This window comes from Muntiacus reevesi, chromosome 5, assembly GCF_963930625.1.
Source record: "Muntiacus reevesi chromosome 5, mMunRee1.1, whole genome shotgun sequence".
In the NCBI taxonomy this organism is placed as follows: Eukaryota; Metazoa; Chordata; class Mammalia; order Artiodactyla; family Cervidae; genus Muntiacus; species Muntiacus reevesi.
Genome location: NC_089253.1, coordinates 66,242,931 through 66,267,540, shown reverse-complemented (window position 1 = coordinate 66,267,540; position 24,610 = coordinate 66,242,931). Strand labels below are relative to the sequence as shown.

General features: G+C 38.6%; 1 protein-coding gene, 1 non-coding gene and 1 pseudogene across 2 annotated transcripts in view; all 3 read left to right on the top strand.

The window, feature by feature from the left end:
- The window catches only part of USH2A (usherin), a 905,205-nt gene that overhangs the window by 777,516 nt on the left and 103,079 nt on the right, over positions 1-24,610 (top strand). The gene's annotated exons all lie outside the window — the stretch shown is intronic.
- LOC136168697 (sorting nexin-24 pseudogene) lies at positions 12,000-12,521 on the top strand (annotated as a pseudogene).
- On the top strand, positions 21,044-21,115 carry TRNAC-GCA (transfer RNA cysteine (anticodon GCA)). Its single transcript has one exon. It is a non-coding gene; the product is annotated as a tRNA-Cys (tRNA).

The following is a 24,610-nucleotide window of genomic DNA, read 5'->3' as shown; positions in this document are numbered from 1 at the left end:
CTTTCTGTATTCTGCAGGTCTGTGGTTCCTTTTTATTGTGGAGGTTTTACCCAGTGGGTGGGGTTAGACGATTGGCTTGTCAAGGTTTCCTGATTAGCGAAGCTTGTGTCAGTGTTCTGGTGTGCGGATCTTGATTTCTTCTCTTTGGATAGCAATGGAGTGCCCAGTAATGAGTTTTGAGATGGGTCTATGTGTTAGGTGTGACCTTGGGCTGTCTGTATGTTGACGTTCAGGGCAATGTTCCTGCGTTGCTGGAGAATTTGCGTGGTATGTCGTGCTCTAAAACTTATTGGCTCTTGGGTGGTGGTTGGTTTCGGTGCAGGTATGGAGGCTTTTGTACGGTCACTTATTACTTAAAGATCCATGTAGTCAGGAGTTTTCTGGTGTTCTCAGGTTTTGGGCTTAAGTCTCCTGCTTCTGGATTTCAGTTTTATTCTTCCTGTAGTCTCAGGACTTCTCCAACTATACAGCACTGATAATAAAACTTCTATGTTAATGGTGGAAAGTTTCTCCCCCGTTAGGGATACCCAGAGAGGTTCACCGAGTTACATGGAGAAGAGGAGAGGGAGGAGGGAGATAGAGATGAGCAGGAGGAGAAAGAGGGGGATTCAAGAGGAGAGAGACAGATCTACGAAGTTGTCTGATCCCAGAGTGTTCTCCGTAGCCCAGACACCCACAAAGATTCACAGAATTGGATTGGGAAGAGAAGGGGAAAGGAGGAAATAGAGGTGTTCTGAGGTAGAAAACAGAGTCAAGATTGGGAGAGAATAATCAACACACTCGTGAATAAAAATGGGAGTTGAATATTGGATTCTTAAATGTTCACAATTTATATCATATACTGAAAAACAAAAATTAAAAATCTAGAGTAGAGGTTAGACTCTTAAAAATACTATATTAAAAACAAAAACCAAAACACACAAAAGAAATTTTAGAAATATATATGAAGTTTGGTATAAAAATAGGGCTTCTCTTCTTCTTCTTTTTTTTTTTTTTTCCCTTTCTTCTGTAAGGTTATAGTGGATTGAAAATGAAAATTAAGGCGTAGTAAAAGGAGTGCTAGAGGGCTTTAAAAGAAATAAGAGAAAAAGAAAAAGAAAATAGAAGAAAAGAAGAAAAAAGAACAGAAAAAAAAGAAGAAAAAGAAGAAAAAGAAAAAAAAAAGAAAAAAGAAAGAGAAAAAAAATTGTTTTGCCTAATTAAAAAAAAAATCGTAAAAATCTATGAAAGTTAAGGAGTAATGGGGGAGTAATAAGGAATTTTTAAAGGAAAATAAAAGAGAATCAAGAAAAAAGAAAAAAAAATTTTTTTTTTCCTTACTTAAAAAAAAAAAAAAAAGAAAAGAAAAAGAAAAAATATATCTAGGAATTTCTCTGGAGCTGTTGCGGTCAGTGTGGGTTCGGCTCAGTTTCAGATAGCTCCCCGTTCCAGCTTACACTTCTCGATATCTACAGGCCCTTCCGGTGTAGTCAGTCGGTGGTTTCTTCAGGGATTTTAATCTGTTGCACCGGTCCCTTCTGAAGCGGTTCCCTTTGTTTATTTGGGTTCTGTTGCCGGTCTCTCTTCCGCGCCTAATTTCCGCCCTGACACAGGGGGCGGAGGTGGATTCTTATTCAGGTAGCTAGTTCCGTCGCGCTGCGGGGAGGGGCTGTGCGGGGAGGGGCTGTGCGGGGAGGGGCCGGCACTCCCCGGAAGAGGCTTGCGCTCTTTTCTCGGTCTGCGCTGCTCAGGCTCCGGGCTGTTCTGTCTGAAGCGCGCGCCAAGCTGCGCGCGGCTCCAGCCCTTGGGCGATTCACAAAAGCGCGGCACACAAAGCTGGGCCCGCGCTCCGGCCCCACGCCGCCCGAGCGGCCCAGGCAGCCAGGCGCCTGACGGGCGCTCTCTCCCCGGGTCCGGCGCGTCTTCTGCCCTGCGCGGTCCCAGTCTCAGTCCCTGCCGGCGCCAGTCGGGCGTGCGCGCCCTCTGCCCTCCGCGTCCCCAGCCCCAGTTCCCGCCCGCGCCGGTCGGGCACCCGCGCCCTCCGTCTCGCCGCGACCCTCCCGGCGGACTTCGGCCGCCCAGAATCTCGGTCCCTTTGTTCTGCGAACGGCCGGCAGTGTGTTCGGGCCGGTTAATTTTCTCTCTCTTTTGCAATCCCACAGTTCAAGCTGGCAACTCACAAAAGCTCCCTCTGATTGTCCTCAGGGCGCTCAGGCCCGGATCCAGCCCCAAGTAATGCCGCCCGCTCCTCTCCGTTCCGCCCCCACTTGCTGGTGGTGGATGCGGGCGTCTGGGGTATTTTTCTGTTGGGAGTTGCTTTTAGGCTCGTAATCTGTGGGTTTTATTTATTCTATCCCTCCCAGTCAGATTCAAACTCTTGAGATTCCAACACTTCCCCCAGGCCCGCCAGTGCGAGGGTTTCCCGGTGTCTGGGAACGTCCTCTATTAAGTCCCTTCCCGGGACGGATCTCCGTCCTTAGCTCTTTTGTTTCGCTTTTTATCTTTTATATTTTGTCCTACCTCCTTTCGAAGACAATGGGCTGCTTTTCTGGGTGCCTGATGACCTCAGCTAGCGATCAGAAGTTGTTTTGTGAAGTTTGCTCTGCGTTCAGTTATTTTTTTGATGAATTTCTAGGAGAGAAAGTGGTCTCTCCGTCCTACTCCTCCGCCATCTTGGCTCCTCCTACATCCTTGAAATTAAAAGATGCTTGCTCCTTGGAAGACAAGCTGTGACAAACCTAGAAGCATATGAAAAAGCAGAGACATCACTTTGCCAACCAAGGTCCATATGGCTATGATTTTTCCAGTAGTCATACACAGATATGAGAGTTAGACCATAAACAAGGCTGAGCACGGATGTATTGATGCTCTTCAACTGTGGTAGTGGAAAAGACTCTTGAGAGTCCTTTGGACAATAAGCATATTAAACCAGTCAATCCTAAAGGAAATCATCCCTGAATATTCACTGAAGGACTGATGCTGAAGCTGAAGCTGCAATACTTTGGCCAACTGATGTAAAGAGCTATTCCATTGGAAAGACACTGATGGGAAAGATTGAGGGCAGGGGATGACAGAGGATGAGATAGTTGAATGGCATCGTCAATTTGATGGACATGAGTTTAAGCAAACTCTGGGAGATAGTGAAGGACAGGGAAGCCTGGTGTGCCACCATTCATGGGGTTGGAAGGAGTGAAACACAACTAAGCAATTGAACAACAGCAACAAGACACAGAATTTTTAGGTGTGTTTTTAGATACTGGATATCAAAGCATTTTCCGTGTGGTCTCCTTGACAATATCAATTTTTTTTGTCAATTTCTGGTCAAAGATACTTGGACTGTCAGTGTTTATATCTCATACTATGGCTGGTAAAAAAGCTTGTCTCATAAGTAAGAAATATCAAACTGGCCTCTTTTTTGTTCTTTATTTAGTTATGGATTTAGATATTCTATCAGAACCATGGTTTTCCATTTTTCAGGAACCTTGAAAGTTACCCATGTTTCCAAAGTAGTATAGTTAAAACCAGATAATATAATTCATGAACCACTTAGCATGGAGTCATAAGCTACATCATGGTGTACTGAAAGCTAATAAATGAGGCAAATATTTCCAGCTCCTGCACACTGTAAAACTCTTATTCTTCCCTTTTCAGGGACTGATCCAGGACTTCATTCATTCCTTCATTCACTTATCCAATTAGTATGCCACCAGGATATGCAGCAGTGAATACAAGAAAAAGAATACAAAAATTCTTTCCTTTTTAGGCTTTTATTCTAGTGAGGAAAGATAGTCAACAGTATAAATAAGCAAGTTAAAATATATGTGTATATTCATATGTGTGTGAATGTATGTGTATATATGAATGATAAGGGCAATGGAGAAAAATAGACCATAGATGAGGGATCAGCGATTCTGTGCTCACCTTTCAGGAGAGCATTATGTTGGCCAAGCATGGGGCTAGGGAGAGTGTTGGCCTGGTGGGACGGGGAGGGTAAAACTTAATGTGAGACCAGGGAAAGCTTAAAATAAGGTGACACTGGGGCAGGGCTTTGAAGGTGAAAAACAGACAGTTAACTGGGAGAAAAATTTTAATTCTGGGGGAGGGATATACAGTCAGATTCTGGGCTTCAGGAGTCTGGGTTTGGCCCCTACCTGCTCCTTTAATTCCCAGGACCCATTAGTATGTGCATTGACCTTCAGCCTAGGATTCTGAAAGGTCAGGTTCAACTACTGACATCCCTGTGATGCCCCTTTGACAAGTAAATGCTTCATAGCTTGGGGACGTAAGGCTCAACCTCCAGATGAGTTGTGTAATGTAGACATTTTCCCAGTTTACAGATCTGCTCTTTGGGTCTGTAACATTCACATACTGGTAACAAAGGCTTCCTTGAATGCCAGTCCATCATCCGATGTCTAACTTCCTTCATTTCTTCCCATATCATCTTCCAAAATATCCCCACATTCCAAGTAAACCAGAATAAAATGCATTCATTGCAAAATAAAAGCCTCTTATTACTCTATCCAACTTCAAACCCATGACCTCTTAATAATTTCTCAAATCTTTCTCCAGTTTTTTTTTTCCTAATCCCATTTTTATGATCTATAGCCAAAAAATTAAATAGTAAGTGTAACCACCTGAAAACATCAGGTATACAATATTGGATGAAAAGAAGGGAATGAATATTTACATACACGACACACAGTACAGTCTATAGACTTTATTTCTATCATAGGTCATGAGTCGAGTTGTGATATTTATGACTTCCCTTTCTTATCTCCCTAACAAATTGGGGTTATTTGGCTGATGCGCACAACCAAACTCATTCCTGAACGATCTGAGAGCTTGGTGGTCTTGCCTCCATAAACTTGCAGTGATCTTACATTAGCCTGGCAGAAGGTAATCCAAGTAACAGGCAACAATTTTCTACCTTCAATTCAATGAAGCTGTTACAGAATCATTCTTCTTCTAAATTAGCAGATTCCAGAGTCTTAGTTATAGTAAATAAAGCTCCTGCAAATTGATCTGTAGTCTCATTAGGTTTGCAGGGAAGCCTTTCATTGTACCTTTCTAGCCCCAGTCTTCTGGGATTTCTGCATCAGATGTGATGGTCAAAGAGCTAACTGTAAATGCTCTTCTGACTCTTAATATTCTACAAATTTTAAATTTGTTTTAGTTTGCTGAAATCTTACATTGGATGATAAAATGACTACTCTTCTATCACATATACCTAGTACATTTCCTGTCTGTTGCTATTTAAAGCTCTTCCCTTGCTGTGGAGATTTTTCCCACTGCTTCATTTAAGCCCATGATAACTTCTTTAGTGCTAGTTTCCATGTGTTTTTACAGTGCTTCCTTGAGTGTGAGTTTTGCATTCCTAATGGGTTGCAGTACCTGAAATCTAAGATTTGAATACTTTCTACTTCTTTTCCACTCCCTTTAGTGCTTAGCACCATGTTAGAAAAAGTAGATGCTCAATCAGTATTTGACTGCAGATTTGGCTCTCAGGCCATAAACCTGTCTCAGCATTTTTCTTTGCTGAGAGCTTTAAACAAAGCATAAAATCAAATTTATAAATAAATCAAGTGTACTTCAATTATAAATAATAAACAGGTGACCTTAGAAATCAAATCATTTCCTTAGCTGCTTCTGATAGCAAGGATTTGAGCACTTTTACTGGACCCCATGAACAGTATGAAAAGACAGAAAGATATGACACTGAAAGATGAGCCCCCCAGGTGAGTAGGTGTCCAGTATATTACTGGGGAAGAGTGGAGAAATAGCCGCAGAAAGAATGAAGAACCTGAGCCAAAACGGAAATGACAGCCAGTTGTGGTTGTGTCCAGGGGAGAAAGTAAAGCCCGATGCTATAAAGACCAACATTAGAAACCTGAAATGTTAGGTCCATGAATCAAGGTAAATTGGATGTGGTCAAACAGGAGATGGCAAAAGTGAACACTGACATTTTAGGAATCAGTGAACTAAAATGGCCAGGAATGGGTGAATTTAACTCAGATGACCATTATATCTACTCCTGTGGGCAAGAATCCCTTAGAAGAAATGGTGTAGCCCTCATAGTCAACAAAAGAGTCCTAAATGCAGTATTTGGGTGCAATCTCAAAAATGACAGAATGATCTCAGTTCGTTTCCAAGGCAAACCATTTAATATCACAGTAATCCAACTCTATGACCCAACCACTAATGCCAAAGAAAATGAAGAACGATTCTGTGAAGACCTAAAAGAACTCCTGGAACTAACACTAAATATACATATATATATATATATATATATATATATATATATATACTTTTCTTCATAGGGGACTGGAATGCAAAACTAGGAAGTCAAGAGATACCTGGTGTAAAGGCAAGTTTGACCTTGGAGTACAGAATGAAGCAGGGCAAAGGCTAACAGTTTTGCCAAGAGAACGCAATGGTGATAGCAAACACCCTCTTCCAGCAGCACAAGAGATGACTGTACTCATGGACATCACCAGATGGTCAGTACCAAAATCAGATTGATTATATTCTTTGTAGCCAAAGATGGAGAAGCTCTATACAGTCAGCAAAAACAAGACCTGGATCTGACTATGGCCCAGATCTTGAGCTCGTTATTGCAAAATTCAGGCTCACTCAAATTGAAGAATGTAGGGAAAACCACTAGGCCATTCAGGTATGACCTAAATCAACTCCCTTATGATTATAAAGTGGAGGTGATGAATAGATGCAATGATTATATCTCCTAGACAGAGTTCCTGAAGAACTATGGACTAAGGTTCCTAACATTGTACCAGAGGCGGTCACAAAATTTATCCTCAAGAAAAAAAGAAATGCAGCAAGGCAAATGGTTGTCTGAGGAGACCTTACAAATAGCTGAGGAAAAATGAAAAGGAGACAAGACAAAGAAGAAAGGCAAAGACATACACAACAATACAGAGTTCCAAAGAATAGCAAGGAGAGATAAGAAAGCCTTCTTACGGGAACAATGCAAGAAATAGAGGAAAACAATAGAATGAGAAAGACTAGAGTTCTCTTTAAGAAAACTGGAGCTACCAAGGGAATGTTCCATGCAAAGATGGACACAATAAAGGACAGAAATGATATGGACCTAACAGAAGCAGGAGAGATTAAGTAGAAGTGGCAAGAATACACAGAACTATACAAAAAAGGTCTTAATGACCCAGGTAACCACAATGGTATGGTCACTCAACTAGAGCCCAACATCCTGGGATGTGAAATCAAGTGGGCCTTAGGAAGCATCACTGCGAACAAAGCTAGTGGACGTGATGGAATTCCAGTTGAGCTATTTCAAATCCTAAAAGATGATGCTGTTGAAAGTACTGCAGTCAATATGCCAGCAAATTTGGAAAACTCAGCAGTGGCTACCAGACTGGAAAAGGTCAGTTTTCATTCCATTCCCCAAAAAAGGCATTGCCAAAAATGTTCAAATTACTATACAGTTACACTTATTTCACATGCTAGCAAGAGTATGCTCAAAATTCTTCAAGATAGGATACAGCAGTACATGAACCAAGAACTTCTAGATGTACCAGCTGGATTTAGAAAAAGCCTGAGAAACCAGAGATCAAATTGCCAACACTGGTTGAAAAAGCAAGGGAATTCCAGAAAAACATCTACTGATTCATTGACTAAGCTAAAGCCTTTGACTGGATCACAACAAACTATGGAAAATTCTTAAAGAGATGGGAATACCAGACCACCTTACCTGCCTCCTGAGAAACCTGTATGTAGGACAAGAAGCAACAGTTAGAACTGGACGTGAAAAAATACATTAGTTCAAAATTGGGAAAGGAGTACATCAAGGCTGTATATTGTCACCCTGCTTGTTTAACTTATATGCAGAGTACATCATGCGAAATGTTGGGCTGGATGACTCATAAACTGGAATCAAGACTGTTGGGAGAAATAAATATAAACAACCTCAGATATACAGCTGATACCACTTTAATGGCAGAAAGTGAAGAGAAACTAAAGAAGCTCTTGTTGAAGCTGAAAGAAGAGAGTGAAAAAGCTGACTTAAAACTCAGCATTCAAAAAATGAAGATCATGGCAACCAGTCCCATCACTTCATGGCGAATAAATGGGGAAAAACTGGAAACAGTGTCAGATTTCATTTTCTTGGTCTCCCAAATCACTCTGAATGGTGACTGCAGCCACAAAATTAAAAGATGCTGCTTCTTGGAAGAAAAACTGTAGCAAACCTAGGCAGTGTATTAAAAAGCAGAATTATTACTTTGCTGAAAAAGGTCCATGTAGTCAAGGCTGTGGTCTTTCCAGTAGTCATGTATGGATGTGTGAGCTGGACCATAAAGAAGGCTGAGCACCTAAAAAATTGATGTTTTGAACTGTGGTGCTGGATAAGACTCTTGAAAGTCCCTTAGACAGCAAGGAAATCAAACCAGTCAATCCTAAAGGAAATCAACCATCAACCCTGAATATTCATTGGAAGTACTGATGCTGAAGCTGAAGCTCTAATACTTCGGCCACCTGATTTCAAAAAGACAACTCACTGGAAAAAACCCTGAAGCTGGGAAAGCTTGAGGGCAAGAGGAGAAGGGAGTGACAGAGAATGAGATGGTTGGATGGCATCACTGACTCAGTGGGCACCAAAGAAGTTCTGAGCAAGCTCCAGGAGATAGTGAAGGAGATAGTGAAGCCTGGTGAACTGCAGTTCATGGGGTCACAATGAGTTGGGCATGACTTAGTGACTGAACAACAGCTACGCACTAGGCTCTTTCAGAAGGTCACCCAGTTTAATCCTTACAAAAGTCATGAGAAATATATTAACTGTTAGAAACCAAAACTCATAAAAAGTAGGTAATTTGCCAAATGCACCCTCTAGTATGAGTGACAGAGCTGTCTTCTAACTTTAAGTTAACTGCTTTTATTTTTATTAAAGGACCTCGGCTCTCAGAGCTTACCTCATTCCCCAGACATTAGTCACAGGGCTTCTCAGAGAATTTCCTTTTGCATTAAAGAGAGCATTTTTGGCTTCTTGCTAAACAGGGCGAGCAAAATAATAGATTGCAGAATAATTTTAATAATGCATTTAAGATGCCAAACTCATACCCCACTGTCTGTCCTCAGTGAGAAACTTTTTTTTTTTCTGTTTTGTCCAAGGATCTAAAAACAATCTTTGACTTGCCTCAATGAAAATAAGAGCCACAACTTCTAGCTCTCAGAACAAATATAAGTTGTTTTTATTTTTAATTAATTATGCTTAGCTTAAGTACATTTTCTGTTAAGGTGTAATGACTAAACCGTGATCATTTCTTTTTGTTTATTCATTTAAAGCACAAATAAAAGCAGATAATCAATAGATCATAATCTAAAACTAGAGGATTTACAAGTTAATAAGCTTGAGTCAATAGATATTCCATAGTGAAGCCTTCAATGCTGAACCTGACATAATTTGCTTTGCACTAAGCTGGATGACTTAATGCTTTAATTTAATGCCAATATTAACTGAAAAAATCCAAAGAAAAGGGGAAATTTTAAATCCTATTATACTAAAATGTTTTCAAAGCAACAGCACAATCATGTCAGAACTGCTTAAGTATGCCACCAACATCTGCCTAAACTGCCCTCATGCTGTGTGTGTGCTAAGCAACTTCAGTCGTGTCTGACTCTCTGCAATCCAATGGACTGCAGCCCACCAGACTCCTCTGTCCATGGGCTTCTCCGGGCAAGAATCCTGGAGTGGGTTGCCACGCCCTTCTCCAGGGGACCTTCCTGACCCTGGGATCAAACCCTCATCTCTTACGTCTCCTGCATTAGCAGGCAGGTGCTTTTACCACCAGTGCCTTCTGGGAAGCCCAGACTGCTTTGTCATTGATAACAGGTAAGCCCTTTGGGGCCCGGCACATGTGAGTTTTGGAAGATGACCTACCTTAGCAGTATCTTTTCTTAGCCTCGAGTGTTATCATTGATTAGTCTTATAACATCTGCTTTTCCTGACTTGCATGCAGACCATTGAAACTGTGTTTATTTTGAAAGCTGTGTTATTTTGAATCTTTCTATTCCCTTTGATTCCTCTTGAGATTATCATTCAACCTCATTCCTCATAAAACAGAAAACAGGTCAGAGAGCAGAGGAAGTCTTTCTGGGTCCCTGGAAGGAAGAAGTGAAACCCTTTCTTTATCAAGAAGTAGTGTAGATTGGCTTCCACCTTCTGAAATCTGGTGGGACTAATGGGGGTATATTCAGGGTTATGAGCCTGGAGTCTATAGTCAGAGTGCCTCCCCTCAAATCCTGGTTCTGCCCCCTATAATTATGTCAGTTCAGTTCAGTCACTCAGTTGTGTCCAACTCTTTGCGACCCCATGGACTGCAGCACGCCAGGCTTCCCTGTCCATCACCAACTCCTGGAGCTTGCTTAAACTTATGTCCATTGAGTCAGTGATGCTATCCAAGCATCTCATCCTCTGTCATCCTCTCTCCTTCAATCTTTCCCAGCATCAGGGTCTTTTCAAATGAATCAGTTCTTTGCATTAGGTGGTGAATGTATTGGAGCTTCAACTTCAGCATCAGTCCTTCTAATGAATATTCAGGATTGATCTCCTTTGGATGGACTGGATGGATCTTCTTGCAGTCCAAGGGACTTTCAAGAGTCTTCTCCAACACCACAGTTCAAAAGCATCAATTCTTGTGCACTCAGCTTTCTTTATAGTCCAACTCTAACATCCATACATGACTACTGGAAAAACTATAGCTTTGATAAGATGAACCTTTGTTGGCAAAGTAATGTTTCTCCTTAAATATGCTGTCTAGGTTTCTTCCACGGAGTAAGCATGTTTTAATTTCATGGCTGCAGTCATCATCTGCAGTGATTTTGGAGCCCCCAAAAATAAAGTCTGCCGCTGTTTCTCCATCTATTTGCCATGAAGTGATGGAACCAGATGCCATGATCTTAGTTTTCTGAATGTTGAGCTTTAAGCCAACTTTTTCACTCTCCTCTTTTACTTTCATCAAGAGGCTCTTTAGTTCTTCTTCGCTTTCTGCCATAGACAGTCATAATTATACAACCATGGACTATTTGCTTCAACTTTACATCCATTTCCTTATCTGAAAATGAGGATAATAGCAGTGCTATCTCATGAGATTGCTTTAAGGATTAAACAGTATAATATACATAAAGCACTTGGAAAGTGCCTACCCTATAGCATGCACTCACTGTCTTAACCCTTTGAGAAACTATTTATGAAAAGGAAGAAAAGTACATAGAATATATGCTACAAATAGCTTTGAAAGCAGCAGCAGCAGCACTGAATGTAGTAGTCAGATATATCTTTCTGCACTGCTTTGTATGCACAACCAAAGTCCTAATGTATCCATTTGTTACCGCCCTCACAACCTCATTTCTGAGTTCCCAGTCTGGTTTTCATTTCGTGCCATTGCTGGTTGCACTATAGCCAAAGTGGCAGTGTGTTTGGACTGCCCTTTAAGTAGGCCAGCTTTAGCTTTCTGGTCTCATCAGTGTCACCAAAAACAAATCAGTTTGCTTTTCTAAAATAAATGGACTATAAGTTATGCACTGGTTTTTACCATGGGGTGAAAGTGAAAGTCACTCAGTCGTGTCTGAGTCTTTGCAACCCCATGGACTGTACAGTCAATTCATGGAATTCTCCAGGTCAGAATACTGGAATGGGTAGCCTTTCCCTTCTCCAGGGGATCTTCCAACCCAGGGATCGAACCCTGGTCTCCCGCGTTGCAGGCAGCACTCTTCTATTCAGGAAGGATACTCGGAAAACAGAGAACAGAAAGCTCATTGACTTTTATGATGAACATTTTTTCACATTTCTCCATCTCTCTCTGAAACCATATGCATCTAAGTCTTACCATCAATGTAAGTGGCAGCCATTACCTACTTGTCATTTCCTGGGTCTGGATGAACTTGATCAGTGCCATTCACACTCTTGTCACTTCAGTTGAGTTACCTACACTGCCAGTACTATACACATAGAGTTTAATTGCCACTTAAAATGTCTTCAAAAAGATTATACTATGGGCCCTCCACCAGCCGGCTGGTACATCCCGTCCTTTTGCTATAACGAGAGTGACCTGGAGCGGGGATACACAGTGTTTAAGATAGAAGTGCTAATGAATGGAAGAAAACATTTTGCTGGAAAAAGGTACAGCGAATTTCATGCCCTGCACAAAAAGCTTAAGAAAGGTATTAAAACTCCAGAAATTCCTTCTAAACATGTTCGGAACTGGGTCCCAAAAGTTGGAACAGCAATGACAAGGTTTGAAACCTATTTACAGGCGGTCATTCTGGAAAATGAAGAACTTCCAGAAATATTTCTTGATTTCCTAAATGTTCAACCTTTTCCCTCTCTACCAAAGACAGAGAGTTGTGGATCTTTTGATGAGACAGAGTCTGAAGAATAAAGCAAACTGTCCCACCAGCCAGTGCTGCTGTTCCTCAGGGATCCATACATCTTGCCTGCAGTCAGCGATTTTCCAAATGTGGTAACTGAAGGAGTTCTCCATGGAATATTTTACCCTCATCTACAGTCCAGGTAGAAATTCTCCATGGCTAGAAGCTGAAGCAGGTTTTGAAGTCCTAGTCAAGGAAATTGATACCTACCAAATTAACCTAAACTCTATGACATAACGGCTCTCTCTTGCTAGTGGTAAAATTCACAGTCCCAGCTTAATTCAGAGCAGGGACATTTCCATTGGAATGGTGCTTTTAAAGTAGAAACTGAATCGGGGCAGTGCTGAGGTTAAGGCCAAATGTTTAAGAAGTAGAATATAGCTGCCAGTTTAGAAACCCCAGAGAAGAAGACTAAAGAAGATCTTTGGGACCTCTGAGTGTAGCAGAACGGTTACTCTCCACTTCAGTCACACCATTTGGTAATTGAAAATCTTACCCTGAATTGTGAGACTGATCAGCTTTGGTAGATTTTTTTTGTTCAGATTCTATGACACACTAATCTTTTCATCATCAGATTTTTCTCAGCCAGCAATAGATAATATTCTGAAATGCTGGCACCAGGAGAGCATTATAGGAACACACTGCTAAATGTGAGGAAGGAACTAAACTGGAAATGAAATTATACTGACCATACTAGGGCATTTTAAAAATCATGACATTTTAATTTGCATTACAGTGGAGTTGCATCACATGCAGGGGTTCACTTCTAATGTCAGCACATAAGGTAGACTAAGGTATCAAGATTGACCTTGAAAACCCTTTAAAATGGTGTCATATCAGAAATCTCCATCCCCAACAGTCAGTTTTTCCTCCAGTGTTGGAAGAGATAACTGTTTCTTTGGTTGAAGACCGATTAAAGTTGTTGGTATTTGTTTAGGGACTATTTTGTAGAAGAAACATGTACCTTTGAACACTAAAATTATACTTAGCCTTGCAAGATGCTTGCCCTATAAAAGGTAAATGTGATTTGACAGTAGCTGAGGGAACCCCAGATTGACAACACTCATCTTGGTTTACTCAAGGCATTCATTCATTGAATAGGTGGTATAATTGCCAGATGGATTGTTATTTTCCTTATTGCTTATCATTTCCTTTTCACTGACCTCATATATTGAATTGATGTAAATTAAATGGGTTTATGATGCACCTCCTCTGTGCATCTTACAGACATTCAGATTTTGACTAATAATGAATAAAAGCATATATGCAGGCTGTATATGTGTGCTGTGTTTGGGAATTTCCTTGAAAACTAATTAATAGCTAGCTTATTTATGATTATTAGGTTAATAAGCTTCTGTGTAGGAGAAAAGTATTTAGATTCAAAACTAATAAGTAAATCATGGTTTTTGACTAGGCTCTAAATATACAGATTTAAAGCTTTCTGTAAACTCTTGGTGATGTATTTATGCTAGATGTGTTACTACATATGGAAGCAAGTAAGAACTGAATAATCAAGTGTCTTCAACCAAAAATAACTGAATAGTCAAGTGTTCGAGATATTTTTTAAGTGTTTTTGTCATTAGCTATTTTGGGTTAAATAAAAATGAAGACCTTCCCAAAATAAAACAAGATTGCACTATGATTTGGCATTAAAATGAAAAGTTATTTATTGTATACACAGAAAGACGTTAGAGCATAAAACTAAAAAAAAACGCAAGTCTCAAGGTATCTTTCCACATATATAAGGCAAAAATTCTAAGTGATAAAAGAGCATTGTATCTTCATTCAGTTGGAAGCGTTTTTTTCTTTCTTAGGGATACATAAAATAACAGTGTGTCTTGGACTCCTTTGAATCCAAGGATTCAAAGAAATGAGGTATATTCCATGATGAATATTTTAAAATTTTATTTTATTGAAGTATTCTTGATTCATGATGTTGTGTTCATTTCTGTTGTATAGCAGTGATTCAGTTAATACATATATTTATATATATACATTATTTTTCATATTCTTTTCCATTATGGTGTATCACAGGATATTGAATATAGTTTCTACACTACACAATAGGACCTTCTTGTTTATCCATTCTAAATTGAATAATTTGCATCTGCTGATCCCAAATTCCCAATCCATCCTTCTCCTACTCCCCTCACCCTCAGCAACCACAGGTCTGTTCTTTGTGTTTGTGAGTCTGTTTCTATTTTGTAGATATGTTCATTTGTGTTGTATTTTAGATTCCATATATCCATGATATTATATGGTATTTTTCTCTTTTATTTCGTATGCTAAGATCTGAGTCTATCCACGTTACTGCAAATGGCTTTACCTCATTCTTTTCATGGTTGAGTAATATCCATTGTCTATATGTACCACATCTTCTTTGTCTAGGCATCTGTCAGTGGATACTTAGGTTACTTCCGTGTCTTGGCTACTATAAGTAGTGCTGTTATAATCATAGTGATGCTTGTATTGTTTTGAGTTATAGTTTTATCTGGATATATGCCCAAGAATGGAATTGCTAGATCATATGGTAGTTTTATTTTTAGTTTTTTAAGGAACCTCCATACTTGTCTCCATAGTGGCTGTACCAATTTTCATGCCCATCCACAGTGTAGGAGGGTTCCTTTTTGTCCAAACCCTTTCCAGCATTTTGTTATTTGTAGATTTTTTAATGATACTCTCCTGACCGCTGTGAGGTGGTACCTCATTTTTAGTAGTTTTGATTTCCATTTCTCTAATAATTAGCAGTGATGAGCATCTCTTCATGTGCCTGTTGGCCATCTGCACATCTTCTTTGGAGAAATGTCTGTTTAGGTCGTCTGCCCATTTTTCGATTAGATTGGTTGATCTTTGTTGCTTAATTGTGTGAGCTATTTGTATCCTGTTGAAATTAGGCCTTTGTCAGCACTTAATTTTTAAATGTTTTCTCACAGTCCATAGGTTGTCTTCATTTTGTTTACAGTTTCCTTTACTGTGCAAAAGATTATAAGTTTGGTTAAGTCCCATTTGTTTATTTTTGTTTTTATTTCTATTGTCTTGGGAAAGTGACCTAAGGTAACACTGATATGATTTATGTCAGAGAATGTTTCAGGGTTTTGTTTTTTTGTTTTTTTGGTGTAGCATTTCCTAGAATTATCAGTACAATAATGAATGGAGGGCATCCTGTCTTTCCTGATATATTGATCATAAGATTTCTAGGACTTTAAATATAATTTACTGTATGATTTTAGTAAATTTTTATCAAATTAAGGATGATTCCTTCCATTTTTACCTGGCTAAGAGGTTTTATCATGAATGAGTGATGGATTTTATTAATTCTATTAAAATGATCATATGTAAATCAACTTTTCTAAGGGCTAAATCCTACAGAGTCATAATATGTCTTTTAAATGTGATGTTGGATACTATTTAATAATATTATGACTTTTTCATCTCAAGTGATTTTGATCTATAAAAACACGTTTTTCTTATTATGGTTTTATTCAATTTTGATATTTTCTTAAGACATGTAGAGAGTTTGGTATGTGGCCAGTTTACCTATTTTCTGGAACCCCCCTGTACATAATATCAGTTATCTGTTACTTGCAGATTTAGTTAAAAAGCAGTAACAGAAAACTTCTCTCTGGACCTAAGCCTTTTTAGAGTAAGAGGCTCATTCAGGGCTTTATTTCATTTTGTTTTAAAGCTGATTAATGTATTTGAGTGCAGTTGTTTAATTTTTCCTATTTTTCTAGAATTTCCCACTCTATGTAAAGTTTCACATTTACTATCATAAAGTTGTTCACATTTTCCTATTTCTAAGGATAACTTGACCCACAAGGACTAAATGAGTATCTGCCATCCTAATACCCAAGACCCTCTGAAAAATATCATTTTGAGTGTATTACTAACAAACTCTCTTTGTAAATGTTCCATATTACCTAATAGTGTTATTTGTTCTTCATTGGAAAAAGATATTATCTTTTTCAGCTCAGTCCCCAAAGTCAAGATACGTAAAAAAACAAAAACTGTATCATATTGAATGTCCTGTAGGTAAAAGTAAAAATTCATGCCCATTATTAGATAATCCAGTTTATTTATGTGTACATATATATATTGTTGTTGTTTAGTCACTGAGTTGTGTCTGACTCTTTTGTGACCCAGGCTGCTCTGTCCCTGGGATTTCCCAGGCAAGAATACTGGAGTGGGTTGTCATTGCCTTCTCTGGGGGATCTTCCTGACCCCAGGGATTGAACATGTGTTTCCTGAATTGCAGGTGGATACTTTACCACTGATCTACCAAGAAAGATCCATACATATATGTATACATAGATGTAAATAAATTTCCATGTAAATTTATATATGCATTTATATTTAAATAAATTTCTAAAGACCAAATAGTTGAAGTCAATGACAAGGCAGAATTTGCTCAGTTTTTCAATGCACATTTTTCCAGTGACTACTAGGTCTTCACAGGAAACATTTACAGAGATATTGCTTATAAATTTAACTTAAAAGAAGTACTTATATTCATAAGATGCTATGCCTTTTTTCAACATACCATTCTCCATATAGTCTCCATATGAGCCAAGGTAGTATGCACTAAAAATACCTTGCTAGCTCTCCATTGCTTAAGAATCAACCTTTTATTCCTTCATAACTTCCAGAATATTTATTGTCTTATGGATAGAAGCATCTTTTAGATGTTTAAGATACTAATAATAAAGTCTAGCACTTACTAAATGCCCTACATATCAAAAACTATTCTAAGATATAACTCACTAAAATTTACAAACTGAAAAAGATGGGTACTATTACTATTCCTTTTTCATGTATGAGTAAACTAGAGTAGAGCAAGGTTAGGAAACACTCCTGACGCAAAACATTTCATCACTTTGTAGTAGATGGACAGACAAGTGAACAGACAGATATAATACAGAAGAAGATCAATTAATAAAGGAAGTACATCTATGAATAAATACAAGCCCATTCTCTCTCACAGGTGGTAATACTTATGAAAAAAAAAATTGGGACAACTTGTTCCAAACAAATAATTTTAATTTTAATTGAAAAGAGTGTATACATATGAGTTGGGAAGCTCAAGTTCAATTGCAAATCTAGTATTGATGGATTGTAAAATCTTATACAGGTAATCTATGCCATTTGGACTTTAGTTTCAACCATAAAATTAGGCTATTGAAGTACAGTCCAGTTATAATTTTTTGACTCTTTAACCCTAATTAAAAGTTTTACTAATAGGACTTATGTATACATGGATATTTCATATTTAATCACAAGTATTATGAATGTGTCTATCAAAAGTTAGAAGCTTAAGACTCCTTCCTTCACTGCATTAAAGTTCAAACAAATCTTTGATTAATCTTTAATTGGTACTGTCAATTACAGTATAGTATAATGTAGTTAAGCGGTATCACAATGTAGTTCATGAACCCCTTAGAGTCCCAGAAACTTTTTCAGGCAATCTACTAGGTCAAAAATATTTTGATAATTGATATGGGGACATTATATGTCTTTTTCAGTCTCATCCCCTCAAAGTGTACAGTGGAGTTGGTATGTAATAATGTTTTCTCTCTGCTGGTTAGAGTATGTGCTTCTGTGTTCTTTTCCTTTAATATTTTCTCAATGTTAATTTTTTATACAGCAAATGTTGGGATATATAAAGCACAGAAACTAAAGCTTTTAGGGATCCTTATTATTTTTTAAAAATAGGGGTCCTAGGACCAAAACATTAGGACTGTGGATGCAGTTGACAAGGACATTCAAACTCAGAATAGTACAGAAATAAAAGCATAACCATGCCATTTATTAGCACTGTGACTCTGGGCAAATTACTTATCTAAGCCTTAGTTTCTTTACCACTTTCAGAGCTTTGCCATGCAGATGAAATGAGATAATGCATGTAAAGTCCTTTTTACACTAGATATGACAACTTCCCTGGTGGCTCAGACGGTAAAGCATCTGCCTGCAATGCAGGAGACCTGGGTTCAATCCCTGGGTCAGGAAGATTCCCCTGGAGAAGGAAATGGCAACCCACTCCAGTACTCCTGTGTGGAAAATCCCATGGACGGAGGAGCCTGGTAGGCTACAGTCCATGGGGTCGCAAAGAGTCGGACACAACTGAGCGACTTCACTTACTCACTCACTGATGACATAGTAAGGAGGAGGGCATGGCAACCCACTCCAGTACTCTTGCCTGGAGAATCCCATGGACAGAGGAGCCTGATGGGCTACAGTCCACGGGGTCAAACAGAGCTGGACACGACTGAAATGACCTAGCATGTCTCGTATTTCTATTATGGCAGCCTGAGTAGACTAATACAACCCCCTACATATATTTTTCACACAGCAACCAAAGTGGTCTCTTTTTTTATTCCTTTATTTGGTGACTCAGATGGTAAAGAATCTGCCTGCAATGCAGGAGACTTGGGTTCAATCCCTGGGTTGGGAAGATCCCCTGGAGAAGGAAATGGCAACCCACTCCAGTATTCTTGCCTGGAGAATTCCATGGACAGAGGAGCCTGGTGGGCTACAGTCCATGGGGTCACAGTCAGACACGACTGAGTGAGTAGCACACTCACACACATTTTTTATTGAGGTATAGTTGATTTATAGTGTTGTGTTAGCTTATGGTGTACAGCAAAGTACTCAGTTTTATGTATATATTTATTTATATATATGTGTTAATATATGTATATTTATATATACATCTTCTTTTTCAGATTATTTTCCATTATAGTTTATTACAAAATATTGAGTATAATTTCCTGTACTATACAGTAGACCCTTGTTGTTCATCTCTTTTATATATAGTTTTTCTGCTAATCCCAAACTCCTAATTTATTCCTCATGCCTTTCACCTTTGTCAATCAAGAGTTTGTTTTCTATGTCTGTGAATCCATTTCTGTTTTGTAAGTAAATTCATTTGTATCACTTTTTAGATTGCACATATAAGTGATATATGATATTTGGTTTTGGCTTACTTCAATATGATAATCTCTAGGCCGATTCATGCTGCTGCAGGTAGCATTATTTAATTCCTTTTATGGCTGTGTAGTCCTCCATTGTATATATGTACCTCATTTTCTTTATCCACTCAGCCATTGATGGACATTTAGGCTGTTCCCATGTCTTGGCCTTTATGAATAGTACTGCAAGGAACATTCCTGTCATGTAACTTTTTGAATGAGAGTTTTCTCCAGATATATGCATAGGAGTGGGATTGCTGTGTGATATGATGACTTTATTTAGTTTTCCAAAGGAAGAATGATCTCTTTAAAACCTAAATCAAATTGTGTCACTCCCTTGCTAAAAGGCCGTCAATGATTTTCCACTGAAATTAGCATCAGGCTCTCACTCTTACCTTGGCCTAAAAGATGCACACCGTCTCGCACCTGCTCATCACTGTGACTGTACCTTGGGCTGTTCTCCTCACTCACACCCTCACTCACACTAGCTTCTTCTCTCTGTCAGCAAAACTCCCAAGCTCATCCTTCTGCCTGAAAGTTTCTGCCCTGGTTCTTCACATGGTTCCTTCCGCAGTCTAAAGAAGTTTCTAAATGAACTGTCTTCAAGGATTTTCACCCACCCTTCTTAAGCCAAGACTCACTCTCCCCACCACCTAAACCTAAACACTAGCTCATCACTCTACTTATTCCCTTCATAATTTGCCACAATTTTTGACTCTCTCTCTCCATTTTGCTTACAGATGGCCCATTTTTTCTCATTTTAATATAAGACTCAGAAGGGTACTGTTTCACCTCTTTTGTTTTCTGCTGTGTCCTCAGAGCTTAGGGGGGTGTCAAGTACACAGGAAGCCTTCACTAAATGTGTTTAATCAAGGACTGAATAAATATAAGGCTGGCTGGAATGAATGAAATTTGGTTCACTGTAGTTTAGTACCATTTTACTAGTATTGCTATAAAATGGATTGCCAGGTCATTGAGTATGCACATTTTTAATTTTGATAGATCTGAAGGACTGCTTTTTAATATTTAGTGTGACTGATTTGCCACTTTAAAAGTTAATTATCACAAATTTATTTTTTTTCCTCTTCTCTTTTGAAAAATGAGCCATTTCAAACTGTTCTTTTCTTCTCTCAGTGTTTTTGTGGTACCTGAGGTGTCATCGTTCACTTTGTAAGAACCCTAGCTTTTGCTTTACAGGCTAAATTGATAAGCCCATTTGTCTATAAAGAAAACTTCTGTGAATTGAATGTTCTTTTTGCATTGACCCCTCATTACAAAATGAATGATGTACTTCAATGAGAGAAAAGAAATACAACACACACCACTAGTTTTTCACGTATCATTCTTCTTCTCTGAACATAGATATTTGTGAAAGTAAAGTCACAAAAGCAGACTACACGGCGCTAACACATGAATACTCTAAGCTAAACATTTTAAATTTGAAATTTATAATTTTTATAACAAACTCCTGACTAATCAATTATATAACAATACATGTCAGCAATTACTTAATGGGAGGATATGCATTTATACTTTCTTGAAATCTTTCCAGTTGAGCCCTCTGACATTAGTTAGAACCCAAAATTAGGAATTCCCTGGTAGCTCAGTTGGTAAAGAATCCACCAGCAATGCAGGAGACCCTGGTTTGATTCCTGGGTTGGGAAGATCCCCAGATAGGCTACCCACTCCAGTATTCTTGGACTTCCCTGGTGTCTCAGCTGGTAAAGAATCTGCCTGCAGTGCAGGAGACCTGGGTTCGATCCCCGGGTTGGGAAGATCCCCTGGAGAAGGGAAAGGCTGCCCACTCCAGAATTCCTGCCTGGAGAATTCCATGGACTGTAGAGTTCATGGGGTCCCAAAGAGTTGGACAGGACTGAGGAACTTTCACTTTCACTTTTCATTCCTATTGTTTATACCTTTGAATTAGTTTCGTTTTACTTTGTGGTCATCAGCAGTATCCCTAAACTTTTCCAGTTGATTCTATCTGTTTGATATGTACGGGGGATAAGGGTATGGATGATTCAACACAAGCATGTCCCCGCTACCACAGAAACCACAGACCTAGGTCCATGCGATCCTGACAGGAAGTCAGAACCATGACAGTATAATTGGCTTCAATTCAGTCCAGTTGTCATAATCCCCACCTGGACTACAAACAGTGTGTAAAGAGTAATTTGAAATTTTGAAATGGAGCAAACATTCAATACATTTAATAAAAGAATCTTATTCCCAAGGTTATCATGTTTCAATTTATAGGAGCGGAAACTTTGTCTCTTAAGATGATGAGCTGAACAAGGCACATATTTGGCGTCATCATACACAGTTGAGGAATAAGGGCTTCGACCTCTTTGTACAGTTGCCGTGGTCGCTTATGTGTAATATCCGTGACGATGAGCATTTTTGTGTCAACATTATTTAGTTTCCAGTTGTAAATTTACTATTTATAGCATATCTTTTTTTTTTTCCAACTGAAGTGTAGTTGATTTATAATGTATTAGTTTCAGGTGTGAAGCAAAGTGATTCAGATATGGTGTGTGTGTGTTCTTTTCAGACTCTTTTCCCTTACAGGTTATTAAAAATATTAAGCAGAGTTTCCTGTGCTATATAGTAGGTCCTTGGTGTGTATCTCTTTTATATATTGTAGTGTGTATATTTTAATCCAAACTCCCAAATTACCCTTATTGTTTATTTAATATATAGTAGTTTGTATCTGATAATCACAAACTCCTAATTTATCTCTCTGGTCCCCCCTTTCCCTTTTAATAGCTATAAGTTTATTTTCTATGTCTGCATATTTATTTATGTTTTTTATGTGTTGATTTGTATCATTTTTTAATATTCCACATATATGCAATATATTTGTCTTTCTCTGACTGACTTACTTCACTTAGTATAATAAACTCTAGGTTCATCCAAGTTGCTGCAAAATCTATTTCCTAAGAAAGCACTCTATTACCTTTTACATATGAAAAATCTATACATGTTAGCTGAATAATAATTAAATTAATTATTTCATCTAAACAGATTTATTATTTTACCAGCCACCAACCATGACCCGTACTATGACAGGGAAAAATTTAAAAGTTCTTCCATCATTCCTTCAAATGATAGAGTTCTTTACTTATTTATAACTATAATTATTTCTTAAAAATTTTCCCTAATGTTGCTGATTGTTTCCTACTAAATATGGCCCAAAAACTTTAGGGTGACATTCCACAATCCCTTCCAGTCATACCACCCGCTTCCCTGCCTTAATCCCCACTATTGCCCTATATCCACAACTCTTTGGCTCATTCAACTCTTAGCTCTTTTCCAAACGTATCCTGCAGTTTTTCTTCTATTCTTCCCTCTAATCCTGCACACATTTTCATCTACTCAAACTTTACATCTTTCCTGTCTTATATCAGATGCCAATGAAGTTTTCCCCAATGCCTTACCTCCTCCTTTCCCAACTGGAAGTATCCCCTCAGTATTTCCATGATTTTCCTGGCATTCAGTTATAGCATTTACTGCACTCTGAATTGTGTGTGTCTGTATGCATTGTTGATATGCTGTATTAGATTATAAGCTCCTAAGAATCAGAAGCCTGTCCTATCCATCTTGTATCCCCCACACCACTTTACAATCTTGTACAGATGCCCCAAAGCACTGAAAGAATTGAAAGCAGCTCCTGGCCAACAATGCTAAATGCTTCCACTGACCATTTTGGGACCTCTGTCATGCCACTAAGCAATGCTACCTAAGAAACACACTGTTCACATGCATGACAGTAGACCATGAACCTAAAGGGTATTTTCTTCTACCTTTCTTATACTATCAGTCTATCTGCTCCTTGGAAGAAAAACTATAACAAACCTAGACAGCATATTTAAAAGGAAAGACATTACTTTGTCGACAAAGACTCGTATGGTCAAAGTTCTGGTTTTTCCAGTAGTCATGTATGGGTGTGAGAATTGGCCCATAAAGAAAGCTGAGTGCTAGAGAATTGATGCTCTGAACTGTGGTGTTGGAGAAGAGTCTTGAGAGTCCTTTGGACTGCAAGGAGATCAAACCAGTCCATCCTAAAGGAGATCAATTCTGAATATTCATTAGAAGGACTGATGCTGAAGCTGAAACTCCAATACTTTGGCCACCTCATGTGAACAGCTGACTCATTAGAAAAGACCCTGATGTTGGGAAAGATTGAAGGCAGGAGGAGAAGGAGAAGACAGAGGATGAGATGGTTGGATGGCATCAACAACTTGATAGACATGAGTTTGAGCAAGCTCCGGGAATTGGTGATGGACAGGGGAGCCTGGCGTGCACAAAGAGTCGAACACAACTGAGTGACTGAACTGAGCTGAGCTGATCTTAGATTCTGGAGCAACGCTGCATGTATTTATGTGTCATCAAAAAATGTCTTCTTTATCCCACCAACCAAGAGATCTCTAGGCAGAGATGGCACCCATAAAGTCAGTGGATGTGTGAAATCAGTGGAAATTTTCTTACTACATTAACATTTTGCAGTCTTGGAAGTCCATGCTTAGATAACTATGAATAAGCATTCAAGATTGATATTTGGTGATGAGTGATAGATCATTTCTGTATTAAGACTGATTTGATTTTTACAAAATAAATACTCAATATAAATTATATTGATGAGCTTTTGGAGAACTCAAAAATTAACTTTATGAATGGAAAGGAATATAGACTGATAACACCTCAAATTATCTGGCTTTCAGAAATCTAGAAAAATATCTTGTGTTGATTTTTTAATGCACTAAACTGTATACAAGTCATCCAGTTGATTGGATGTACTCAAGTACTTGTGATGCTAAATGAGAACTTTTTCTGTTTCTCATGTTTCAGTTGTAACTAAGCCAGAAGCTTCTCAATAACCATTCCTTTATTTTATCATTATGACAAGGTAACTATAACTTTTTTATAAAACTGAGAAGCAGTATCCAAGTGGTTCAACTGAAGTTAATATATTAATACTGATAGAAGTTAATATATCTAGATTTTTATATATAGATTTCTCTGAAACTCTCTGCAAAAAAAAAAAAAGCAAACTTTTGATATGATGTAATCTCTTACTGTTGACATTCATGAGAATTAAGGAGGCAAGGAAATATCCTACAACCAGGTAAAGACTGATAAACCAAAAGTCACCCTTTTAAATGAGGAGCCCAAGATAAGGGGTAAAGGTAGAAGAAACCCCATTGGCTGGGAATAAAGTTTAAGGTGACCAGGAAGATTGGGTTTCCCAGGTGGTGCTAGTGGTAATGAAC